Consider the following 19456-nt stretch of genomic DNA (forward strand, 5'->3'; position numbering starts at 1 on the left):
AGTAATTCCAACTTGTTACTCCTACAGAGGACCTAGGTTCTGATCCCAGCACCCCATAGTGGTTTGCAACCATCTATAACTCCAGTTGCAAAGAATCCAACGTCTTCCTGTGACCTCTGTGAGCACCAGACACATATTTGATGCACATTCATAATGCAGGCAAAACATTCATACATATAAAATAAAATAAAATAAAATAAAATAAAATAAAATAAATGGCACTTAACAAAGGAGGAGACTTTGAGGATGACTGAACGCAATATGGTAAACTTTTAATATGAAACCTACACACATATATTGCTGTGCTTGCATGAAACATTGTTTTTAAATTGATAAAAGTACAAAGTTGTTTGAACACATACCCAGAACACACACACACACACACACACACACATACACACACACACACACACACACACATTTAGGTCTTTTCCTTAAAAGAGCTACATATGAGTTGTCTGCTAGTTGAAACAGGAATTTCGTCAACAAACTCAGAGATGGTCCACAGGGCTGGTGGAAAGAAGAAGCTTTGTCTTGACAAATGTTCTGAGAATGGATTTCAGAATAAAGACTTCTGTTCCAAGTTCATCAAGCGTAGAGTTGTCTAGGTTCAGTTCTTATCTCTTAACTTCAGACGATGAGACCATGACATACATGGTCATACTGGTGAGTTCAGAGTAAATCTGAAAAAAGACAGATGCTGAAGACACAGGAATACTCCTAGAACTGGCTACTCTTTTCTCTGGTCTTGACTTTCCTCATAGACATGAGGACAGTAGCTCCACAACAGGATCCATCACATCCAGCCTCTCTTGATGTTCTCAACCTGTGGCTCACGACCCCTTTAGGGGATCAAATGACATTTTCACAGGGATCACATATCACATATTCTGCATATCAGATATTTACATTATGATTCATAACTAGAAACTTACAATTATGAAGTAGCAACTAAATAATTTTATGGTTGGACATTACTATAACATGATGAACTGTATTAAAGGGTCACAGCATTAGAAAGGCTAAGAACCAGTGCTCTATTAGAATAATAAATATATATATATATCGTTATTCATGAATAGTCATCTACTGTCTCTGATATATAAAGGACATTAAAATAATAGTGATTCGAGTACTTTTATTCTGCCAAGTAATTCTAAAATACCTTATGTCTATTGATTCATATGTTCTTCATAGCAATGCTCAAAGGAACGGGTAGTATAGTTTAGGTTTGACGTCACTTAAAGTGTAGGAACTCGTTTGTTTTCTCTGCCAGTTAAAGAAAAAGCATAAAAGAAGTATTACCAGAAATCCAAGAAGAGCCCTCCAATGATACTTAGCAAATTGATGTCCCCTCTTTGGGGGTTCTAAAGTTCATTAATCAAAGGAAAAAAGAAACACAAACAGAAGTTTCAGGACAATTTGAGTTTAAAAGAAAAGCCCCAGCCAGGTAAATTGTGAATCTCAAAATTGCCTTGAAGGGCTGGAGAAAATGGAGAAGAAACAAAACAAAAACAAAACAAAACAAAACAAAAAAACCCCACATTGCTTGGATAAGAAGGCATGGAGGTCAGCCACATGGCTGCAGGCAAGCAGCCACACTCTGGGATGAGCTTTCAAATAAAAAGCAAGAAAGGCAGAAACATTAGTCAGGGAATTTAAAAGCACCCTTAGGCTCTGGCCAACATCTGAGGGAAAAAAAAAAAGAAAAATAGTTGCACCTTATGAGTAAGACCTTATAAAGGCACACAGACCCAGTTGACCCTTCTGCTATCTGGGCTCACCGGGACTGCACTAAAGGAGAAATCCTGGGAGGAAAAGTAAATTGTCTTAATGTGAACCCTGCTTTCTTTCTTTCTTTCTTTTCTTTTTTTTTTTTTGGAGAGGAAAGGGTTTATTCAGCTTACACCTCCACATTGCTATTGATCACCAGAGGAAGTCAGGACTGGAACTCAAGCATGTCAGGAAGCAGGAGCTGACACAGAGGACATGGAGAGATGTTTCTTACTGGCTTGCGTCTCCTGGCTTACTCAGCCTGCTCTCTTATAGAACCCAAGACTTCCAGTCCAGGGATGGCACCACCCACAAGGGGCCCTACCCCCTTGATCACTAATTGAGAAAATTTCCCACAGCTGAATCTCATGGAGGCACTTCCCCAACTGAAACTCCCAACTGAGTCTTCTACATGAATGCCAATGTTACTGAGTATGGTCAAAAATTACTAAATTCTGAGAACATTTAAAATACACAGTTTAGGAAAGGGTCAATGTATTGGCTGGTTTTATGTTCCAACTTGACACAGGCTGGAATGAACCCTACTTTCTAAATGCTGCCCCCTAGCCAGGTCTCTGACCTGCTCCACAGATAAAACCTTAAGGGAGGAGACCAAGACATGTCTCCACCTAGAGGTAAATTCCGTTCTCTACAGGTCATTTACTGAAAGTCACAAACATATATAGCCTAGGATACAGAAAGATAGCCATTTGTTTTGAGCACTGTTACAATTGATACTCAAATATGTTCCAATAAATATGGCTTTAGAGTCATACATAAGATCTAATGTGTCTCTTTATATTTGTTTTGTCCACAGAGTTATATTTTTTAAATCAAGTTTGTAAATCTTAACAAATAGTAGTCATAGACTTTAAAAACAACTAGTTTGTTTCACAAGTTTTTGTAAGCACCCAGAAATGACTGAATGTAGGGACGTAACTTTCTTTTCAATACCCCTATTTTTCCTGTAGGTCATATCACATGATTGGCATAGTGTTTAATGTAGTCACGCAAAATCTTGAGGTCTAACTCTTGTAAGAATTGAGCAAATAGGGACACCTCATAAAAATACCAAGGAGGAAGAATGTCCATTTAGCCTAAAGACAGAGCTTCAGAAAGGTTTACAGAGCAAACACTCATCCCCAAGAAATGCCCAGTTCCAGTAAATGTCCCCGGGAGGGTGGATCTCTCCCCCACCCCTCCTATGTGCAATCAGTATCCCCTCCTCACCTGGGGCACAGAGGTCAATGGAAACAAAAGACAATGGGCTCCATCAATGAGAGATAACCAACTCATGCTGTAAACCTATATACTGGGAAGGTATAAAAAATGTGTGTGCTTTTGTTCCTGGTGGTCACCTTTGTTCTGAATGCAGGACGACCCCAGCAATAAAAACCTCATACAAATTGCAGTGATCTCCCTCCTGATTCTTCACGAGTAGAGCACCCACACGGAACACTCTCTGTTATTGCAAAGACACATTTCCTCATGGCTCACAACAAGCGTGTCATCCGAAGCATAAGAAGAGACAAAATCTGTCTGTGCTATGATTGCATCCTGACTGGATCACCAGATATCTTGTTTTTCCTTGAATATGTTAGTCACCGTGGCTCATGCTCTATAAAGAGGGTCGTCTATGTGCCTGCACATCATAGATCAACATCTGTCAGTGCTTCAGGGAGTATAGGGGTGGATGGAGTAAAACGGGTGATTTAGCCTGGAAAGAGAATTCATGGACACAATTAGTTCTTCCGAAGTTCATACTTGGACATCCCAAATTTGCGTCTGTGTATATTACCAAAGGCAGTACCTGGTATTCCTCTGGGTCTCATGGGGGAATCTGTAGCCCTCATCTGTAGTTGCTCCCAAGGGTGAAGGTAGTTTTCAGGCTTTCTTTCAACAGCTTACTCTGGATTACCACTTCCTTCAGTTATGACCTCTACGCTTGTGAATGTCATGTAGTGGTGTGAAACAGTGGGCTACAACTTTCTCAGCTGCTATACATACTCATTTACTAATGCAATCGGTCAGCAATGTTCCAATGGTAGATTGCATAAGAGATGTCTCTCTTCAGTGGCACACTGCAAGAAAGAAGATCAAAGAACAAAATGGTCCATTAACTCTGCCAAAATTGGGACTCTTTTATTTGCTATTGGTTTCCTATAATAAGTAATTCAATGATCAGTTAGTCACCGCTACTTAAAGTTCAATGAGACTGGTGGTGTACATATAGCAGTGTGTTTTTAGGAACCAGGGTCCTAAGCTCACAATTTTTTGGGTACAGAAGCAAGAAGAATATTGTATATAGGTCACTTGGAATATTGATGCAGACCTGTTTTGCTTTTGTGTTTCTCATAGATGTCTTCTATTTCCTGGTAGGACAAAGACAATGATGGTCATTGACTGATGATCATGGTAGTTCTCACAGGAAACATACCTGAGCTTATGCCTCAACTGTCTTTCCATGGTATGTTGTATTACCCTTCCAAGTCAACATGATCTGCAAGATCTAATGCAGATCCAATTGTGAGTTCTATGGCCATGTTGCTGCAAAGAGTTCCCTTGATCTATAGTAGTGATAAACTTATATAATATATGTTATACATATATATATATAATTTATACATATATAATTTGCATATGTCACTCAGAAAGTGGTGTTGGCTGAGACATGTGGCCAGGAAATGCAAATCCACTTCAAAAATAAATGTCTCTTCCTGTCAAATAAAATCACTAACTCTTCCAAGATGGAAGGAACATACTGTTGTCAACTTGTCACCAAGCCACTGGATATAGTCTTTCAGGGCATGATAAATGACTAAAGGCTAAGTTATAGTCTGCTCCCACTGAGGCTGGCAGCACCTGGAACTAGATAGTTTGGATGAACAGGAGCATATACTATAGAATCCATGCCTAACTTCTACTTCTAAGTTCAAAGCTCCCTGTTTCATATTTTTGTGAATGGTCAGTGACCGAAACTGGCTCACATTAACAAGCTCAACCAGTCCCTGCTTGTCTGTATCTCCTTTATAATAGATGCTCTCTATTGGGTGTGAAGATGTGAAAGTACAATTTTAATGTCTTCCCATGTTGTGCCGACTTCCACATTTCTATCTTTATGACATCACTCCATATGTCCCTGTCAGTGATCCTCCTCCAGTAATCATTTCTTATGGGTTTCTATCTGCCTTAAATACTTATGATGTGTGTGTGTGTGTGTGTGTGTGTGTGTGTGTGTATGCATGTGCACACACACATGTGTTTGTCTAAATTGAAGGCAGACTGGACAGAGTGCAGCAACCTTTATGGAAAAAGTCTAAGGATGAGAACCGCACTGCACTGCCATATTACAAGTACAATGAGTAGTTGAATCTATGGCCTCTCTTGTGGAGGAAAACTGGAAACTTGGGGAATATTTAGTCTTGGTAAGTTGGTTACCACCTCTTCTCATTTTCTCATCATTTTTACTTCCTGGCATTTGAATATATTTTTGTCTTTTCTGAATGTGTCAGACAGAGATGATTGCTTGGCACCAAATTACAGGAAGAAGCATAAAGAAATGTACTCAAGAGTGGAATGAAGTAGCCCAGCATTGTGGACGAGAGGTATTGTGGCATCTTCAGGGCCTGAATCTTTGATGGAATCATTAGGAGGATGAAGATGCTGTTTCTAGTCATTATATCACATGCGCTGCTATATCTGCACTGTGACTTCCAGTAGATTTATGACATATCTCTGCTTCCTGAGTTGCCATTAGCTAGCTCTGCCTTAAGAGAACTAAACACCCCTCCAGCAGCCTGAAGGCATTACTGCCCCTACAGAAAGTGCTCCTCCTTTCATACCATCTGTGACCTATCTCTCCTTTCTTAAAAGACATCCATGATCCTCCTTATTAGTTTCATGCCTTCTATGAATACACCAATTTAAACACTCATACTTAGTGATTTAAAGAGAGCATCCACATATGAATGAAAATACGCAATGTCTGATTTAAATATTTATGTACTTTTCAATGGTTGCATGCATGTCTGTGTGTCTGTGTGTGTGTGTGTGTGTGTGCGCGCACATGTGCATCTGTGCCTGTGTCTGTGTCTTTCTGTGTATATTGTTGGTCCTGCATATGTATGTATTCTTCATTAGTACATTCCAACCAAAAGTTGAAAATATTCAAAAAGCAAATTTTATCTGTACTGAAATGAATGTACTGTGTCTATCATTCCTATGCAACATAAATCTATTCACTTAATACACTCTATTTGGTTGGTTTGACACATGATCATAAGCATAAAATGGGTGCATATAGGTTATACACAAACTTTACATCATTGTATAAAAAGGATTTGAGCATATAGTACATTTAGTATCCCTGAACCAATTTCTGATGGTTACCGAGTGATGATTATGCTTAGAATTATTCTATATTCTGAATCAATCACTGCTTTTTATTATAGAGTTACCTTCTTTGTCAATGGTTGGGCTGGCCTTATGCTCTGTATTATGTGATGGAAACACAATTATCCCCTCATTTCTTATTTGTATGGAGTATCTTTTCCATCTTCTACTTTTGTCTAGTGAGTTATGAATATAACTGTTTGAGTGTTTTGTAAGCAATATATATATATATATATATATATATATATATATATATATATATATATATATATATATATATACATATATAGCCAGAGTGCAGAGTACCACTTCAATGTCCCAGGTTTAGATGTTCACAGAGCAGCCTTTAAGAACAGGAATGTATTGATTTACTGAGTTATTTCTATAACCGTGAACTCAAAATGTAACATGAAGTACCTTTTGAGAATCCCTAGTTCTTAGGTTGTTTATAGAAACACTGTTGGCAAGTCAAACTTCCCTTATGTTATACTATTTAAGATACATACTTACCCCTAAGCCAAACTTTGGTAATATAGCAAGCACTAACTCATGTACAATTGAAAAAGGATCAGGAACACTTTAGTTAATGTATTAAAAGCAGCACAATTGAAAATTGGAGTTCTTTTCACTCATACTTTGAGATTGTAAAAATTCTAACTATATTTATTTTTACTATCTAGTAATATGATTTTATGTTACTATTTTTAAAGAAAAATATTTTAAATACATTTTGAATATCATTTTTCTATTTGAGTGCTACTAAAAACATTGTCAAACAAATTCTAATAATGAGAATTATAGAAACCTTGTAATGTTTCCACATAAGGTAAAGACACACATAGTCCTTTTTGTATCTAGCTAACATCAAGACCCAGGTTATCATCTGATCAATCAAGTAAGAATGGATTTTCACTAGCAAGTTGCTATTCTCCAACAAACCAAATAACACAGTTAAAAAATGGGGCACAGAACTAAACAAGGAATTCTCAACAGAGGAATCTCAAATGGTCAGGAAGCACTTAAAGAAATGCTCAACATCCTAGGTCATCAGGGAAATGAAAATCAAAACAACCCTGAGATTCTACCTTACATCAATCAGAATGGCTAAGATAAAAATCTCAAGGGACAACACATGTTGGCTAGGATGTGGAGAAAGAGGAATACTCCTTTATTGCTGGAAGGGCAACAAACTTGTACAACCACTTTGGAAATCAATCTGACAGTTTCTCAGATACCCAAAAGATGCTCTGCAGTACCCCAAGGACACGTGATCCACTATGTTCCTAGAAGCTTTATCTGTAATAGCCAGAAACTGAAACAACCTAAATGTTGTCAACTGAAGAATGGATACAAAAAAAATGTGATTCATTTACACAATGGAATACTATACAGCTATTAAAAACAAGGACATCATGAATTTTGCAGGCAAATGGATGGAACTAGAAAATATCAACCTGAGTGAGATAACCTAGACCCAAAAGGACAGGTATGGATTGTACTCACTGATAAAGTGGATGTTAGCCATGAAGTACTGAATACCCATGATACTCCTCATAGACTCAAAGAAGTTAAACAAGAAGGAAGGCCAAAGCAAGAATACTTGAATCACACCTAGAAGGGGACACCAAATAGTTATAGGAGGCAGAGGGATGGAGGGAGCTGGGTTGGTGATGGTAAGTCAAGAACATGGGAAGAGACGAGAGAGTCCCAGAGGGCCAGGAGAATGAATGGATATCTGCAGCTCACTGGGATGGGGATGTGGGAGAATCTCTAGGAAGTCCCAGAGATCTTGGATAGGGAAGGCTCCCAGGAGTCAATGCGGATGACCCTAGTCAAAATGCCTAACAGTGGGAAAATGGAACCTGAAGAGGCCACTTCCTATAGCCAGACAGGATTCCCAGTGGAAGGATAGGGACACCAATTCACCCTCAAAACTTTCAACCCCAAATTTTTCCTGTCTAAAGGAAATTCAGTAATGGAACCGAGACTAATATATACTATCCAACCTAATTTGAAACCCTTCTCATGGACAAGCACCAATCCCTGACATTACTAATGATACTCTGGTATGCTTGCAAAAAAGGAGCCTACCATAACAGCCCTTTCAGAACTTCCACCTAGCAGCAGACTGAAACAGAAACAGATGCCCACAGGCAAACATTCAAAGGTCAGGGACACTTATGGAAGACTTAAAGGAAGGACTGAATGTCCAGAAGTAAATAGAAAGACCACAGAAAGAGCAACAGAATCAAGAGACCTAGACTTCTGGGTACTCTCAGAATCTGAGATACCAACCAAGGGACATATATGAGCTAGAACAAGCCCTCCAGCCCACATACGTACCATATAAGCAGATGAGCCTTCATTGATGCCCTGTCTGGCCTCAGTGGAAGAAGATGTGCCTAATCTGGCAGAGACTTGATATGCCAGGTTGGTGGAGTACCAGGGGGAGTCACCCCTCTCAGAGGAGAAGAGGAGTGAAGGGGGGACTTCGTGAGGGAGGCACTGAGAAGGGAAGCAGCATTTGGGATGTAAATAATAAATGAATGAATGAATGAATGAATGAATAAATAAATAAATAAATAAATAAATAAAATACTCTCCAAAATGTATTCCACTCATCACTCACAGGGAACAAGAAACAAATGGAAACTTCCCTGGCACTGCCTAGAACTCTTTCCCTCGTCCATCACTGAAGCTCCTCTTATTGATGGGAGATTTTGTGGTCCCTCTGGGGCCTGAGGAAAGGGTGAGTTCAAGGAAAGTGATAGGCTACAAAGGGTTGGGTAAAAAAAAAAAAACCTTATTTCTTGAGAAAGTAATACATGTAGTTCATAGAACAACTTAAAGTCCTTTAAAATCATTGTATAATTGTATACATTTATGGTATTTCAATGCATGTAAATATTGAATCTGGCTTAAATCAAGCAGAAAATTTCTTTAAATATTTATGATGTCTTTTTGGTGAGAACATTTGACATCCTTTCTTTTGTGTCTGTGTGTGTTTGCATGGATGTGTGTAGGCCAGAGGGTGATGTTGTATGTCTTCTTCAGTTGCTCTCCATTTTATTTTATTTTATTATTTCATTTTATTGATGCAAGCTTTCTACTGACTCTGTAACTCCCAGCTTGGTTAGACTGGCTGGCCCGTGAGGGCCTGTAATTTGCCTCTGCATACTTAGCACAGAGGATACAGGCCAGTGCTGCTGCACTTGGCATTTATATGTGATAGCTGAGGAGTGAACTCAGATGGCTCCTCAGGCTTCCACAGTGAACATGTCACCAAGCGTGCCAAATCCCCAGCTCCCAAATCCTTTGTCTTTTGAAAGACATAGTACACAGTTTTCTATAATTGCATGTGATAGAATAAAAGAACCCATTTCTTCTATCTAATTCTTAATAAGTGTCTGTTGATGAAGGTCATTTTCTGCCCTTCACCTCCTACATCACTTTTGGCTTTGGTTTTCAGTTCTCTAGTCCAAATTTCTACAGGGTCAACTTCTTTTTCACATGTAAATGAGGGGATGGGTTGTTTTTATTCTTTTCCTTACTCACACCACTTCACATAGGAATAATACATTCCTATTACAGCTGACAAAACTTCAGTGTTTTGGGGCTCAGTAATATGAAAAGAAGAGAGGAAGAGAGGAAGAGGCAGGGAGAGAGAGAGAATCTATTTTCTGGCTATTTTGAGTAGTACTGCAATAGTGTTGAAGCATCTTCCCAGGTTTGCTCATGCTGGTTTCCTACTTTTAAATATTTAACGTCTTCACTATAGTTTGAGTTGATTTTTAGGTGTACCAAAAAAAAATAGAGATGCAGTTTTAATTTCTGTGTCTATATTTAAATTTATTAGCACCATTTAAAAGAGACACTCACACTTGGGTAATGTATGTTCTTAGCAGAGTCTGGACATAAGATGCTTATAAAATCATCAATAAAGCAATTGGACACATAAATAAATCTTCAGTTTTAAAAACAGAAATGAGTGTAAATAGAGATATGTCAGAGCTAAATGAAAGCCAGTTGAGCATATAGCTACTCAGATAATATTTTAATAAATGAGAACACTAAAAGGTAGGTTAGAGTTCCCTAAAATACTGATAAAGAAAGAGCAAAATAGTGGTGTAGAGAACCACAAAAGAGAATTACTCAATAAATAAGAAAAATAAAAACAATACAGAGTTGGCATGTACAGGTAAGCTAAGTCAAGCAGGAATCTTATCAAATTAATTAGAACATACATAGGAATTGATAAAAATATCTTTACTAGTGAATGATCTATTGAGTAGCTAATATCCAAGATAAAACTGCTCTTGAATTGTTAAGCACAACTAATTCATTCACATATAAAAGGATAAGAAAATTAACAGCAACCAAAGAAGTAGTTTTGATTTTTGAATTTAAAAGACACTTGCCTCAAAGGAGAAAAGATAGCTGCAGAGAAGTAGCTAATTGAGATCGTCATTCATACAAATATTCAGTAAGCAAGTTCCATGAGGACAAAAATGGTTTGAATTAAAAACAGTTAAACACACAAACACACACATACACACACACACACACACACACACACACACACACACAACTAAACCTCAAGCAATAAATCAACTTGGATATGGTGACTGTTAATTTAAGGAATGCCTTAGAGGAAATAGTCTCTATTTGCATAAATACAGCAATGCTACTGCTTACAGTTCTCAGTCACAGGAAAGCACTACATCGAGTTTCTCCAAATGTCAGAATGCTCCATCAGATGCTTGCGATCATTTGACAGGGAATATAAATTAAATAATGGGGGGTGAATTCCCTTGTAAGTAGGAGTCTCTGTGAGGATACTAACTATTGGCTTAGACTGGTGGCAGGCACACAGTCCCTAGTGGGCTGCATCTAGCTGGCTGTGTAGGTAGAGTTCATTGATTCTTCAATTCTTCTTAATGATTCTCATGCTTCATGAGGAGCCAGACAGTGAGGGCTGGTGATTGCAAGGTATCCTACTCTGAAATTGTTCGAGTCTGTGAACAATGCTGTTGAAATATTATGTATAATTGTTTTTGGAAAAATCTGTAATACAGATGTCTACTGAACTTCAATTTAGTCTGAGGAATATGCTTTCGGGTACAATTTATACATGCCCAAAACTTAAAGGTAAATAAACAAAAAGCTACAAAAGATAGTCTCCTTTTCTTCTCTACCTATTGGCTGAAAGTTACTGGCATCAAAGCTCAGTTAGTTCAATTTTGTACTCAACATTCTTGGACTATTTGTCTACAAGAAAACCTTTACAGGCTGCTTCACTAAATATCAACCAAATTCTTTGTCTATTTTAAAACTTGACCCCAAAGGTTCTAAATGCCAGGGTTTCTTAGTATCATAAAGCCCATGCCACATATTCATGTATTTAATAATCTCATAGATTTTTTTTGTTTTGGTCTTATTCTACTTCATTTTCTTTTCTCCTGTGTTCGAGGTTGTATTGTTTGGGTTTATTATTGCTGTGACTGAATGGCCAACAGAAACAACTTAGGGGAAGATTTATTTTGCTCATAGTTTTAATCCACCGTGTCAGGGGAGTTTTGGTAGAAAAGCTAGTATTACAGTGGGCAGGAAGCACATTGGAGCAGTAATAGGAAGTGACACAGGGAACATATAACTCCCAATAATACACCCTTGGTAAGCTACTTCCTCTCACCTGGCCCATACTTCCATAGTGGTGTTGTTACCTCCCAATTGTCTACTAAAATCTTGCATTTTAGTAAATCCACAGTAAGCCTAGAATATCTTATATAAAACTGTGTCAATAAAACTAACCTTCCCAACATTATAACTTAGTCTACTGTCTTAATTACTCGTTGTTGCGGTATAAAATGTCACGACCAAATGCAAGTTATGGAAGAAAGAGTTTAATTTGGCTTATGGTTGCAGACAGGAAGTTCATAATAACGGGTAGGTACTGTAGCAGATGGCCAGAGCAGGAAGCCGGGAGATCACATTTCTACAAATGTACAGGAAGCAGAATTGGTAAGCTGCAAGTGGGTCAAGCTATATATTTTCATAGCCTACATCCAATAGTACACCAGCCCAACCAAAGCTCATGTCTCAAAGATTCTATACACTCTGCTAAACAATGTTATGAATTGGAGACCAAATGCTCAAATTCCTCAGGATATGGGGAAGATTTCTCATTCAAACTACCACATCTAAAAAAACTCAAAGAAATGCCACATTTAACCATCCATCCAGAAAAAAAAAATGTAATTATGACCACAATATCTAAGAGCACCAGGACACTCTCAAGTGACCAAATATTTCAATTATATTCTTATTGCTCTAGTAAAACATCATGGCCCAAAGCAAAACAGTGTTGGTGGGAGGGAGGATGGATTTCATCTTCTAACTCTCATGTCACACTCCAGCACTGACGGAAGTCAGGGCAAAAACTCAAAGTCAGAAGCGAATGCAGGGCCTGAAGCAGAAGCCATGGAATAACTCTGCTTCCTGACTTGCTCCTTGTGGCCTTTTCTGCCTGCTCTCTTCTACAATGCACGATTACCTTCCCAAGACCGACATCATCCACAGGGGGGTAAGCCCTTCTCCATCAATCATTAATCACAGAAAGTCAAATAGGTTTCCTAAAGGTTATCTGATGGAAACATTTTTTTAAAGTGAGGAGGTTCCTCTTTCCCCTTATGTCTAGGCTTATATCACGTTGACAAAAACACCTTCCAAGAAAATCGAACCCTAGTCAACTTGACACAGGAATGCAAACTTATTAAACAATAGCCTTTATTTTCTTGTGTATTATGAAGGCTCCCTCCTAATTTCAATAACACAAAACAAAATATTCTAACTTTTAAAACTTCTAAGTCTTTAAGAACGTTCAAACATTGAAAAAAATTCAATTTGATAAAAAAAAAAAACCTCAGTCTTTCAACCAAGGGCTCCTGTAAATCAAAACAAGTTGTGCTTTTTTTCACTCTGAGGGAAGAACAAAGACATAGTTATGCTCAAATCAAAGTAAAACCAAAGTCAAACAGCAGAAAGCTCAGTACCAGAGGTCTCAGACTCACGAGCTTATGAACTTCAAAAGGTTTGTACAACTCTACCTCTTTGAATATGCCATCTACATCTATAATAAATATAGCACATTTTACAGGCTCAGATTGGCTGGCCACTCCACTGTACTGATGTGTTCAAAATGCTGATATTGGGATGTAAAGTTAATAAAAAGTAAATTATTGACAAAGATAAATATATTCAAAACCAAGTAACATTCCAATTGTAAAAAGTTGTGGTGTATAAAATGCACTTAAATGGATAATAAATGTATGTTACTTAAAAACATATACCTCTCTTGCAAAGATACTCAAATGTAAATGAACACTTGGGGATATCTGATTAAGCCACAGAAGTCACTATATTGGCATATCTATTCTAATATCAAATGAAATAAACATCTTCCAAAACTAGCTGAAATTGAAGACAAATGTTATTATCTTAAAACAAACTACTTAATCAAGAAGATACAACTGTAAATACATTGTCATTGAATGTATTAGTTCCAAATCGCATGATGCAACCACAGTTGGGTTTAAAAGGTGAGATAGTTCCTGACTGAATAAGGGTTGGTAACTTCAGTGTCTCACTATCATCTTTAGATAGGCCATCCAAACTAAAAATATACAAAACAAACAAGCAAAACAATTTTACTAGGTTTAAAGAAATTTAGTAATACTACAGCATAGATCATCCCCTATATATATGATGTATGTTTTTCTCAGCCAGCAGTGAATGGAAGCTTATATATCATATTCTAGACTGCAAAACAAATCTTAACAAATACAGGAGTATCAGAATCATCCCTAGCATCTTTCCTGATTGAGATGGAAGGAAAGTTGAAATCTCTATCAAGAGAAATTCCACAATTCTTGGGAGATTGAACTGTACACTCTAGAGGAGTGGTTCTCAAACTGTGGGTCATGACCCCTTTGGAGCACATATCCTTTGGGGTTACATATCAGATATCTTGCTTGTCAGATATTTACATTATAATTCATAAAAGTGATGAGATTACAGTTATGAAGTGTTAATGAAACAATTTTATGATTGAGTTTACCACAGTATGAGGAACTGTCTTTATTAAAGAGTTACAGCATTAGGAAGCATGAGGAGGACTGATCAAGAGCAATGAATGACTGAAGAAATCAGAGAATATATTTAAAATTTCTAAGAAAGAAATAAAAATAAAAATGAAGGTGCAACTTACCAGAATAAAATAATTTTTTTGTAATTATAGACATATTTAGTATAGTTAGATAGCAATAGGCAAAAAAAAAAATTGACTGTTCTTGCTTCTCATTCTCATTCTCATTCTATACTGTCTCAGAGAGCATCTCCCATAACAAGTATTTCATCCTGGTCAATGAGGATGCCAATTAAACCACCTCTTTGGACTGTGTAGTACTTCCCATTGTCAAAGAATACATCCAATATGTAAGGCAAGCAATCAATCACATTTTTAAAAAGCAAAAATATAAACAATACTTCTAATTATTTCTTACAACATTTTATTTAGTAGCATCTCACCATATCTACTAGATGCCACCTTTCCTCCTAAAGGGTTGCCTTGCTCAGCCTTGATATGAGGCTTTGTGTTTAGTCTTCATGTATCTTGTTATTAAACATTCAGGAGGTATTCGTGGGTACCTGCCCTTTTCTGAAGGGAAATGGAAGAGGAGAAGTGGATTTAGGAGAAGTGGAAGAGGGGCTGGAGGAGTAGAGAGAGGAGAATTTGGTTAGGATGTATTATATAAGAAGAATGAAAATAATGTTAAAAAGAACTAAAAAGGAGAGTGAAATCATTTCATTTTCCTTATTTTGTAGATAAAGAAAGTTAACTAAATTAATATAGCTAATAATGAGAAAAAGTTGGGTCAAAGAATTTGGAAGATAGTTTGACTGCCATTTTGATTAAAGTAGCTATTTTCAACTTCAACTTTACTTTTTGTGACTTGAAGGAGACATTTTGTTGTTCTTGTTGCACATATGATGTGTTTTGATCAAGTGTATCCACTAATTTTCACTGATCTCTTCATTGTTCTTTCCTATCAATTTCATGGCTTTTGGTGTGTTTTTCCAGTTGTTTTCTTTTAAAACAACAGAGTTCACTTAGGACACCTAGCATATGCTTGGGTGCAGGGACATTCATGGGAGCATGGCTAGTTTTGTGGGGAGGAGATTGAAATCTTGAAGGAAGAAATGGTCTCTGTCTCTCCCAGCAGCCATCATTTGTAGTAGCTCTTTAGCTAGAGTAGGCAATGCATGACCACTTCCCCTCCTGCACTCTGGGATTTAATCTCACCTCGTCTTGCACAGGTCTAGTGTATGCTATCACAATTGTTGTGAGCTTATTGGCATCACAGCCCTGCTGTGTCTAAAAAAGTTTCATTGTGGTCAAACCACGCCCTCTGTATCTTACAGTCTTTCCCCCCACTTTCTGCAATGATCCTGAGCTTTGGGAGCAGGGGTGGGATGTACATATCTGAACTTATTTATTTATTTATTTATTTATTGTTTTTAAAGAAATATTCAACAAGCAAGAAATAGGACACAAATCCTACTGCCAAAAAAAACCAAACCAAACCAAACCAAACCAAAACAAAACCAAAAAGAACCAGTCAAAACCAATGTAGTGGAATTACATTCCACATTACCAATTCATGTGGAATTAGCAAAGTATTTTAACATAAACAAACAGAAGAAAGATTCATAAAGCAGTAGATGGAGTCCTGTCAGGGATATTTAGAGTCTATCCCTGCATACTATGCACATAATCAACATGATCTGACATAAAATCATGTTTCATCCAAATCCTATAGAATTTATCACAGTCTGTTCCAGTTGGCTATGTAGGGTCTAAGAATTAAGGAGTATATTTGTCATATCAAGAGACCTATATAAGTTGATTGTTCACCAAGATGCACTCATGAAATATGACTTTAAACAGAAGGGAAACCATCTTTAATGTGAACTTAATAATACAACCTATGATGTCATAACTCTTGCAGTTTAAATATCAGTACCAATCATGTCACTAGGCAACGAAAATGTTAAGCTTTAAATAGCAAACAATTTTCTAAAAAAAGATGCTTAAACTATTTTGTTATAGAGTCAGGGGATGGTATTTAATCAAGATTACCATGTAGGCTGTGAAGAATTTCTAATTACTGTTATTTTTGAATAGTTTTAAAAGTCATTGTTGTCTTTAAACCTCTAATGTTATTAACTTGCCCATCAATCAAATCCTCATTATTACAATTCTTTTTAATATTCTAAGGCTCATCTTATACATTTAAAATATCACATTTCTATTTCATTAAAGAAATAATGTTACTTTAATAAAATAGGCCATATAAATTAATTATCAAAAAAATTTAACCATGTTTTGGAAATGTAGTGATGAATAGTCATCATTCTTAGTAAAGAAATTTAACCAGACACTTAGAAATTTATCCAAATGAAAAGAACTTCCTTACCAAGATGACAATGTTTTGTGTGCTTTGTTCTTGGTTTGTTTGTTTGTTTTGTTTTGCTTTGCTTTTTTAAAATCAAGTTGACACGGGCTTGTGGTTTTCTGGGACGAAGGGAACCTCACCTGAGAAAATGCCCCCATCACATCGATCGGCATGCACATCTGTAAAGCTTTCCCCATACCCCGCCCTGACTTCCTTACACAATGAACTGTACAGCGGAAGAAATCCCCTTACCCCACAACCCCTTCATGCTCCCACCCCCCACCTCGCCACCACAGGTTGCTTTTGGTCATATTGTTCTATCACAGCAACAGAAGGCACACTAGAACAAAGTCTGTATCTAGACTTTATTGGGTTTCACTGGTGTCAATTAACTGGTTAAGAACCTTATCCAGTATCAATGAATATCCAAATCTGAGATATTTTCTGAAAGAAGTAGACATGTTTAAATTTATTTCTTGTAGCTGGGCAGTGGTGGCACATGGCTTTAATCCCAGTGCTTGGGAGGCAGAGGTAGGATTTCTGAGTTCCAGGCCAGCCTGGTCTACAGAGTGTGTTCCATGACAGCCAGGGCTACACAGAGAAACCCTGTCTCGAAACCCCTCACCTCCCAAAAAATTATTTCTTAAATAAATGTCAATATAAATAAGAAGCTTACAATCATTAACTTATAATTATTTCAAATTATAAAATTCAGATGGTCCTTATAAAATATTAATAAGGTAAAAATATACAAAGTCATGCGTGTTCAAGCATCCAAGACATCAAAAAATGTTAGGATTTATAGAAGGAAATCAAAGTGCTAGGATTCTAATAGGCTTGTCTCAAAAGGTTTTCTAGTTTCTTGGGGTGGGGGTGGGGGAAATGCAAGGACACATTGCAGCTTCTTTTCTTATTCCATGTGTACTGATAAGCTTAAGATCAGAGAAGCTTAAAATTTCATCCCTTTAGTGCATGTTGCCATACACTCTCCTTCCTTGCAGGAGCAATAGGAAACGTGCTCTAAGTGTCCATGGTCCCCTGCTATTCCTCAGCTGCAAGATAAGACAGGGCTTCTACATTTAGGTTGCTTTGAATGAGAATCTGCATCTGTTGATCTGCTTGAGTCAGAATCTGCTGTCAGGATTAGATGAAATATGTCTACTGTTGCAGCTCTGCATATTCAAATGCTAAATTTAGAAAATAATATCAATTAGAGCTTTAAGACAGGAGCTATGGTTTCTCAGTGTCCCTTGATTGGTTCTATTTTTGATTTGCATTGTCAGTTTTCTCACCCTCAGCACGGATGTAGACCCGATATAACCTTCTTCCTGTAAACTAGGATTCAGACACTGGCAGGACAAAGGTCTGAAGGCAATTATCTGAACTGACTGAAGGAGGGGTACAGCTGTCCAGAGTGATGGTGACAGTATTTAACAAGAGTGAGGTGCTGGCTCAACAGAAGGGCTCCTGATCAGTCTTGCTTCTTTCTCAGTGAGTCTTTTCTCAGTCAGGCAGGTTGTTTAATCTGACAGTAGGTGAGCAATCTGTGATTCATAGCTGCGCACACAAGAGAGGATGTAATTTTCTGGTCTTCATTACTGAGATCAATAAGCAAATTATGTAGGAGGCCAGGCATGTCTGAAATAATGAAGCCAAGCTGCCAGAACCTGCTGTGTCTGTTCTCGTTCCTTCCTTCACAAAGGGCACAGAGAAAGTTGGGATTTTAAAATAAATAAATAAAAACAAGCCAGGCCTGCTAGTTATTTATCTTATTGAAGGGTACTACATCCTGCTTTGCTTGTGTCAAAAAAAAGTGCAGAATAAGAAACCATTGCTTTGAAAGGGTAGAAGTAATGAATAATGAAAGTAGTGGAGACAGTGCAGGAGATGCAAGGATGCCAGTGGGCAGAGGAACAACACACACTTTATTCAAATATGTCATCTGCTAGAGGCTGCATTATTACGCCTAAACCTTCTCTTGCAAACTAAGTCACCATACGTGGACTGTGTTCCACACTTTGGCTCATAAATTATGTAAAAAAAACACTTTGCACATAAATCACATTTTGTTATACCCAACTCTGAGCATGCCCATGTAGCTTATTTTAAGTCCAGTTTCAAGCTTTTTTTTTTTTTTTTTGGTTTGTTTTGGTTTGTTTTGGTTTTGGTTGTTTTCCCTCTCAGTATGGAGTCTTTCATTTTACCGCAATCCACTTTAATTTTATTTTGTCATTTCTAATTTCCTACAATGTTTTCCTAAGAATTCTTATGCAAACAGAAATCATCCTGTATTTAATATATATTAAACAACCTGTACTCAACTGAGAGTGGCTTTCGAAAGTGATTCTATTTCCTCCATACAATGTGTTGATGTTAAGTGGATGAGGACTTTTAAAGTGATTATTACTACCGATTATTTTAATCGAAGTTTTAGCCTAACATTCCAGCATTTGTTTACAAAATAAAATGTGACATCGCTGAATGCATTCACATTAGAATCTAGGGTAAATCCTACGGTGATCTTACTATAACGATGTAGTAGGAAGATACTGATAGGCTTGTTGTTGGTTTTGTTTTGTTTTGTTTTGTTTTGTTTTCCAAAGAAAGCAAATCCCTTAGGCCAAAATGCAGGAGAGAACATGTCTGATTTTTTTCTCTAATTTCCAAGGATCTCATGATAAGCACAAACTAGACACATTACAAACACAGCCCTTTGTGTTATATCCATATTTAAAACTGAATAAGAAATTTGTCATGGCAGCCTGGACACACTCTGT

At 37.3% G+C, this 19456-nt stretch overlaps 1 long non-coding RNA gene across 4 annotated transcripts in view; it reads right to left on the reverse strand.

Annotated features, from left to right (window-relative positions):
- Positions 1-249: 249 nt before the first annotated feature.
- The window catches only part of LOC116071374, a 35450-nt gene continuing 16243 nt past the window's right edge, over positions 250-19456 (reverse strand). The window contains exons 2-5 of one of the 4 annotated variants that reach the window (XR_004110857.1): positions 3584-3854; positions 3379-3490; positions 1166-1269; positions 250-842 (exon numbers count right to left, since the gene is read on the reverse strand). This is a non-coding gene — a long non-coding RNA (uncharacterized LOC116071374). Of the gene's footprint in view, positions 843-1165; positions 1270-3131; positions 3491-3583; positions 3855-19456 lie in introns of all 4 variants that reach the window. The other 3 variants (XR_004110856.1, XR_004110855.1, XR_004110858.1) reach the window with 3 other exon arrangements.

The sequence above is a fragment of the Mastomys coucha genome, unplaced genomic scaffold (genome assembly GCF_008632895.1).
Source record: "Mastomys coucha isolate ucsf_1 unplaced genomic scaffold, UCSF_Mcou_1 pScaffold22, whole genome shotgun sequence".
Taxonomy (NCBI): domain Eukaryota; kingdom Metazoa; phylum Chordata; class Mammalia; order Rodentia; family Muridae; genus Mastomys; species Mastomys coucha.